The sequence below is a fragment of the Chiloscyllium punctatum genome, chromosome 50, assembly GCF_047496795.1.
Source record: "Chiloscyllium punctatum isolate Juve2018m chromosome 50, sChiPun1.3, whole genome shotgun sequence".
NCBI classification, from domain to species: domain Eukaryota; kingdom Metazoa; phylum Chordata; class Chondrichthyes; order Orectolobiformes; family Hemiscylliidae; genus Chiloscyllium; species Chiloscyllium punctatum.
This window is the reverse complement of record NC_092788.1, coordinates 46849090-46856080: the sequence shown is the minus strand read 5'-3', so window position 1 is coordinate 46856080 and position 6991 is coordinate 46849090. Positions and strand designations below refer to the sequence as shown.

Below are 6991 nucleotides of genomic sequence, written 5' to 3'. Positions count from 1 at the left end.
TTACTCCTACCGAGAATCGTCTTTGCTATCCTTTCCTCTACAGCTCTGGGACTATTCGGAGGCCTATAGAAAACTCCCAGCATGGTGACTTCTCCTTTCCTGTGTCTACCCTCAGCCCATACTACCTCAATTAACGAGTCCACAAACATCCTTTCTACAAATGCAATATTGTCCCTGATCAACAATGCCACACCTCCCCCATCATTTCCCATCTTCTCTGTTCTTACTGAATAATCTGAATTGCGGAACCTGCAACAGCCATTCCTGTCCCTGCTCTATACATTTCTTTGTAATGGCCACAACATCGAAGTCCCTGGTACCAACCCATGCTAACAGTTCACCCACTTTATTTCGGATGCTCCTCACGTTGAAGTACATACACTTCAATCCAAGTTTTCGCTTGCCAGTGTCAGATACTTGATTTTGGAACTCCCGACTCTCATCCTCTTCTGTACCTATCCGACAATTTTGGTTCCCAACCCCCTGCTGCATGAGTTTAAATCCACCGTAATAGCTTTAGCGAATCCCCCCCAACACACCCCCCCGCCCCAGATGTTGGTACCCCTCTGGTTTAGATGATGACCATTCAGCTTGTCTAGGTCCCATTCCAGAAGTAGCTCCAATTATCCAAAAACCCGAAACCCTGCCTCCTGCAACATCCCTGTAGCCACATTATACATCCAGAAGAACAGTGAGCGATCGTTGAAGGTACGTTTCTCCAGACGAAATTTGTCAACGTGACAAGCTGCACATGAGCTGGTGGCGTTGCAACTGAAATTGCATGCGTCCGGACATTGTGCTTAGGCATTTTTTTGTTGAAAAGCTTTGCAACGAAAGGAAATACTTCAGACTATCGTGCAATCGATGAGAAGCAGAAAATGCACAGCAGCCTTGGTTGTGAGCACCGGCAATATAGGCATTTGCTTTCGCGGGACTCCACGCGTTGGTCGGTTCGCTCAGCTGGTTGGAGCGTGGTGCCAATAACGCCAAGGTCGTCGGTTCGATCCCCACACTGACCACGTGCAGTGCTTGCGTGTTTGTTGTGTTTCCCAACAACGTGCTCCCCGAAGCCGGAAGCGCCATCTATTTAATAAAACATTGGACAGGGTTAGACGCACGACTTGATCGCCGTACCCGTGTTGTCTGCAGCAACACAACCAGTCTCAATTGTTTTCACCAACAAATGCAAAACATGAAATATGTGCAGTATTCGGCAGACCTGGCACAGTCTCGGAGGAGAACCAGAGTTCAGCCTTCTCTTCAAATCAAAGATTCGTTCATGTTATATTCCTGGATCTCTGTTAATACTTGTCACACGACTTCCAGAGGGAATTCGTTCGCTTGCTCACCTCTCATGCATCGACACTGGAGTTATCATATCACCAGCAATATCATAGAGCCATTAATAAAACCAAATTACTGCGGATGCTGGAATCTGAAACCAAACGAGAAAATGCTGGAAAATCTCAGCAGGCCATCTGCAAGGAGAGAAAAGAGCTGACGTTTCGAGACTAACTGATTAAAGATAAAGATAAAAACAAAGGGGGGAGTGTTATGGAGCTATTTATACCACGCTGAGAGAAGATGAGTCAAGGCTCCAGATGCAAAGGTGATAATGACAATGCATGGAGAGATTAAAGGGAGATTAAGAGACGTGAATCACCCAGGCTGAAGCCAGCGCTATGTGACAAAATATGTGAGGGACGGGTGAAGCAGAGACAAAATGGAAAACAGGGGAGAAGTTTAGCAAAGCGGGAAGAGGAGAGGAAAAATGTATTGAGACAGTGGGGATCGAGAGATAGAGAGACAATCAAGAAATAAGAGGTACAGAACAGTGAAAAAAAAACACAACTAAAAAAGTTAGATAAAATAATTGAAATAAAATTACCTTAAGTTGTTTGAATTCAACAACTTCAGACAATTTTACTTCTTTTTTAAATTTATCTTTTTTATCATTTCACCTGCACTATCATAGAGCCATTAGATATGGATAGCACTGAAAACACAGTCTTCGGTCACACTCGCCCATTCCGAACAGATATCCTCAACTGATCCAGCCGCGATTGCATGCACTTGACTCATTTCTCTCTCAACCTTTCCTATTCAAGTACACGCCCAGATTCCTTAAAAGCATTGGAATTATACCATCCATCACCAGCTCGTGTGGTAACTTACTCCAGAAACGCACCACCCTCTGCATGCAGCCGTTGCCCCTCACTGACTTTCGAATTCTCACCCTCCCACATCAGATTTATAGCCTCTAGTTCTGAACTGCCGCACCTGAGCGAAAGGAACTTGTCTATTTACCCGATTCATTCCCCACATGATTGAAAAACCTCCGTAAGATCAGCTCCCAGCCTTTGACACGCCAGGCGAAATAGTGAGTGAGTGTTCAGCCTGTAAACGTTTGCACCTTTTCCATTTACAAATGTAGGATGCAGCATGCTGTCTGAATCAATCATTTTAGCAGCTGACCTGTCGCTGACAAACTCTGCAGGAGGGCCTGATGACTTGCTAAATATGCTGTCAAACGAAGATTGCATAAGCAACATGAGTCACTGAGCAAAACGTGCAATCGACTTCTGAGCTGTTACTGACACCAAAGCAACTGCGTCGTTCGGGAGCAGAAAGAACCCCACTGATAGATTACAATTCAAATGCGTTTGGCATAAGGTTCGTAGCAGTTAATCAGCAGCACATAACCCAGACTCCAAAGGTCTGTGAGTGTCCAGAAGAACAGTGAGCGACCGTTGAAGGTACGGTTCTCCAGACGAAATTTGTCAACGTGACAAGCTGCAGCTGAGCTGGTGGCGTTGCGATTGAAATTACATGCGTCCGGACATTGTGCTTAATTTTAGATATCAGAGCAAATGGTCACACTCGAGTATGCGCGTTCGGAAAAGTAAATGCTTTTTTTTGTTGAAAAGCTTTGCAACGAAAGGAAATACTTCAGACTATCGTGCGATCGATTAGAAACAGAAATTGCACAGCAGCCGTGGTTGTGAGCACCGGCAATATAGGCATTTGCTTTCGGAGAGGACCATGTGTTGGTCGGTTAGCTCAGTTGGTTAGAGCGTGGTGCTAATAGCGCCAAGGTCGTGGGTTCGATCCCCACACTGACCACGTGCAGCGCTTGCGTGTTTGTTGTGTTTCTAAACAACGTGCTCCACGAAACCGGAAGCGCCATCTATTCAATAAAACATTGGACAGGGTTAGACGCACGACTTGGTCGCCGTACCCGTGTTGTCTGCAGCAACACAACCAGTCCCAATTGTTTTCACCAACAAATGCAAAACATGAAATATGTTCAGCATTAGGCAGACCTGGCACAGTCTCGGAGGAGAACCAGAGTTCAGCCTTCTCTTCAAATCAAAGATTCGTTCATGTTATATTCCTGGATCTCTGTTAATACTTGTCACACGACTTCCAGAGGGAATTCGTTCGCTTGCTCACCTCTCATGCATCGACACTGGAGTTATCATATCACCAGCAATATCATAGAGCCATTAATAAAACCAAATTACTGCGGATGCTGGAATCTGAAACCAAACGAGAAAATGCTGGAAAATCTCAGCAGGCCATCTGCAAGGAGAGAAAAGAGCTGACGTTTCGAGACTAACTGATTAAAGATAAAGATAAAAACAAAGGGGGGAGTGTTATGGAGCTATTTATACCACGCTGAGAGAAGATGAGTCAAGGCTCCAGATGCAAAGGTGATAATGACAATGCATGGAGAGATTAAAGGGAGATTAAGAGACGTGAATCACCCAGGCTGAAGCCAGCGCTATGTGACAAAATATGTGAGGGACGGGTGAAGCAGAGACAAAATGGAAAACAGGGGAGAAGTTTAGCAAAGCGGGAAGAGGAGAGGAAAAATGTATTGAGACAGTGGGGATCGAGAGATAGAGAGACAATCAAGAAATAAGAGGTACAGAACAGTGAAAAAAAAACACAACTAAAAAAGTTAGATAAAATAATTGAAATAAAATTACCTTAAGTTGTTTGAATTCAACAACTTCAGACAATTTTACTTCTTTTTTAAATTTATCTTTTTTATCATTTCACCTGCACTATCATAGAGCCATTAGATATGGATAGCACTGAAAACACAGTCTTCGGTCACACTCGCCCATTCCGAACAGATATCCTCAACTGATCCAGCCGCGATTGCATGCACTTGACTCATTTCTCTCTCAACCTTTCCTATTCAAGTACACGCCCAGATTCCTTAAAAGCATTGGAATTATACCATCCATCACCAGCTCGTGTGGTAACTTACTCCAGAAACGCACCACCCTCTGCATGCAGCCGTTGCCCCTCACTGACTTTCGAATTCTCACCCTCCCACATCAGATTTATAGCCTCTAGTTCTGAACTGCCGCACCTGAGCGAAAGGAACTTGTCTATTTACCCGATTCATTCCCCACATGATTGAAAAACCTCCGTAAGATCAGCTCCCAGCCTTTGACACGCCAGGCGAAATAGTGAGTGAGTGTTCAGCCTGTAAACGTTTGCACCTTTTCCATTTACAAATGTAGGATGCAGCATGCTGTCTGAATCAATCATTTTAGCAGCTGACCTGTCGCTGACAAACTCTGCAGGAGGGCCTGATGACTTGCTAAATATGCTGTCAAACGAAGATTGCATAAGCAACATGAGTCACTGAGCAAAACGTGCAATCGACTTCTGAGCTGTTACTGACACCAAAGCAACTGCGTCGTTCGGGAGCAGAAAGAACCCCACTGATAGATTACAATTCAAATGCGTTTGGCATAAGGTTCGTAGCAGTTAATCAGCAGCACATAACCCAGACTCCAAAGGTCTGTGAGTGTCCAGAAGAACAGTGAGCGACCGTTGAAGGTACGGTTCTCCAGACGAAATTTGTCAACGTGACAAGCTGCAGCTGAGCTGGTGGCGTTGCGATTGAAATTACATGCGTCCGGACATTGTGCTTAATTTTAGATATCAGAGCAAATGGTCACACTCGAGTATGCGCGTTCGGAAAAGTAAATGCTTTTTTTTGTTGAAAAGCTTTGCAACGAAAGGAAATACTTCAGACTATCGTGCGATCGATTAGAAACAGAAATTGCACAGCAGCCGTGGTTGTGAGCACCGGCAATATAGGCATTTGCTTTCGGAGAGGACCATGTGTTGGTCGGTTAGCTCAGTTGGTTAGAGCGTGGTGCTAATAGCGCCAAGGTCGTGGGTTCGATCCCCACACTGACCACGTGCAGCGCTTGCGTGTTTGTTGTGTTTCTAAACAACGTGCTCCACGAAACCGGAAGCGCCATCTATTCAATAAAACATTGGACAGGGTTAGACGCACGACTTGGTCGCCGTACCCGTGTTGTCTGCAGCAACACAACCAGTCCCAATTGTTTTCACCAACAAATGCAAAACATGAAATATGTTCAGCATTAGGCAGACCTGGCACAGTCTCGGAGGAGAACCAGAGTTCAGCCTTCTCTTCAAATCAAAGATTCGTTCATGTTATATTCCTGGATCTCTGTTAATACTTGTCACACGACTTCCAGAGGGAATTCGTTCGCTTGCTCACCTCTCATGCATCGACACTGGAGTTATCATATCACCAGCAATATCATAGAGCCATTAATAAAAGCAAATTACTGCGGATGCTGGAATCTGAAACCAAACGAGAAAATGCTGGAAAATCTCAGCAGGTCTGGCACCATCTGCAAGGAGAGAAAAGAGCTGACGTTTCGAGTCTAACTGATTAAAGATAAAGATAAAAACAAAGGGGGAGTGTTATGGAGCTATTTATACCACGCTGAGAGAAGGTGAGTCAAGGCTCCAGATGCAAAGGTGATAATGACAGTGCATGGAGAGATGAAAGGGAGATTAAGAGGCGTGAATGACCCAGGCTGAAGCCAGCGCTATGTGACAAAATATGTGAGGGATGGGTGAAGCAGAGTCAAAATGGAAAACAGGGGAGAAGTGTAGCAAAGCGGGTAGAGGAGAGGAAAAAGGTATTGAGACAGTGGGGAGCGAGAGCAAATCCAGGAATTTGCTTTCATCACACCAGCTGCGCTCATCAGTTTGCTCAGCTCGGATCAGCGCACAAACGCCACACGTGGTCAGTGTGGGGATTGAACCCACATTCTTGGCGTTATTTGCACCACGCTCTAACCAGCTGAGCTAACCGACCAATGTCCGCAGTTGGCCGAAAGCAAATGCCTCTATTGCCGGTGTTCACAATCACCGTATCAGGGTTTCCTGCCCTGGGGAGCCACCAGGAACTCTTAATAATCTTGAAGGTGGGACCCTGTGGCAAGAGGCAGTCTTCCTCGTAGATACGGGGGCAGCATGGTCGTCGCTGAATTTTAAACCAAAGAAAGTAGGAATGGGTCAATTACTCTTTCCTGGCTTCAAGGGGAAGAATTTTCTTTTCCAGTGTTTGAACCTGTGATGATAGAAGGCCCGAAGGATACAGTTAAAGGGGAACAGTTGTATACCCCTGATATAGGAAGGAACTTAGTATGGCGAGATTTAACTACCCTCTTAGGACTGGAGATTTGAATTCAGGAAAAAAGAATTAGTTGTACAAATGGCAATGTTGACAGAAGATGTGGAGAGAGAGGTAGACCCTATTATATGGGCTAGAGAAGGGAATCGTGGAAAAATATAGATCCGTCCCTTAGAAATATGTTTAAAAAGGAAAGTGGATGTTGATTATGAGGGACAATATCCCATTTCCATTGAAGGTAAACGAGGACTGCAGCCAGTAATTGATGGGCGAGAGATGGCCTGTTGGAGCTAAGTATGTCTCCTTATAATATCCTAATTCTACCAGTGCGTAAATCTGATCGAAGTTATCGATTGGTGCAGGAGTTGAGAATATTGAATTGTACGATATTAAGTACGATCCCTCATGACCACAAATGGTTTAGTGTGATAGATTTAAAGGATGCCTTTTGGTAGGAAAGTAGGAATTTTTTGCCTTTGAATGGAAAGATCCCAAAAAAAGGACAGA

The 6991-nt window shown here is 44.8% G+C and overlaps 3 non-coding genes across 3 annotated transcripts; 2 read left to right on the top strand and 1 right to left on the bottom strand.

The window, feature by feature from the left end:
• The first annotated feature begins 3049 nt into the window (after positions 1-3049).
• On the top strand, positions 3050-3123 carry trnai-aau (transfer RNA isoleucine (anticodon AAU)). The gene has a single exon. It is a non-coding gene; the product is annotated as a tRNA-Ile (tRNA).
• Positions 3124-5153: 2030 nt separating this feature from the next.
• On the top strand, positions 5154-5227 carry trnai-aau (transfer RNA isoleucine (anticodon AAU)). The gene has a single exon. It is a non-coding gene; the product is annotated as a tRNA-Ile (tRNA).
• Positions 5228-6092: 865 nt separating this feature from the next.
• trnai-aau (transfer RNA isoleucine (anticodon AAU)) lies at positions 6093-6166 on the bottom strand. Its single transcript has one exon. It is a non-coding gene; the product is annotated as a tRNA-Ile (tRNA).
• Between the last annotated feature and the right edge of the window lie 825 nt (positions 6167-6991).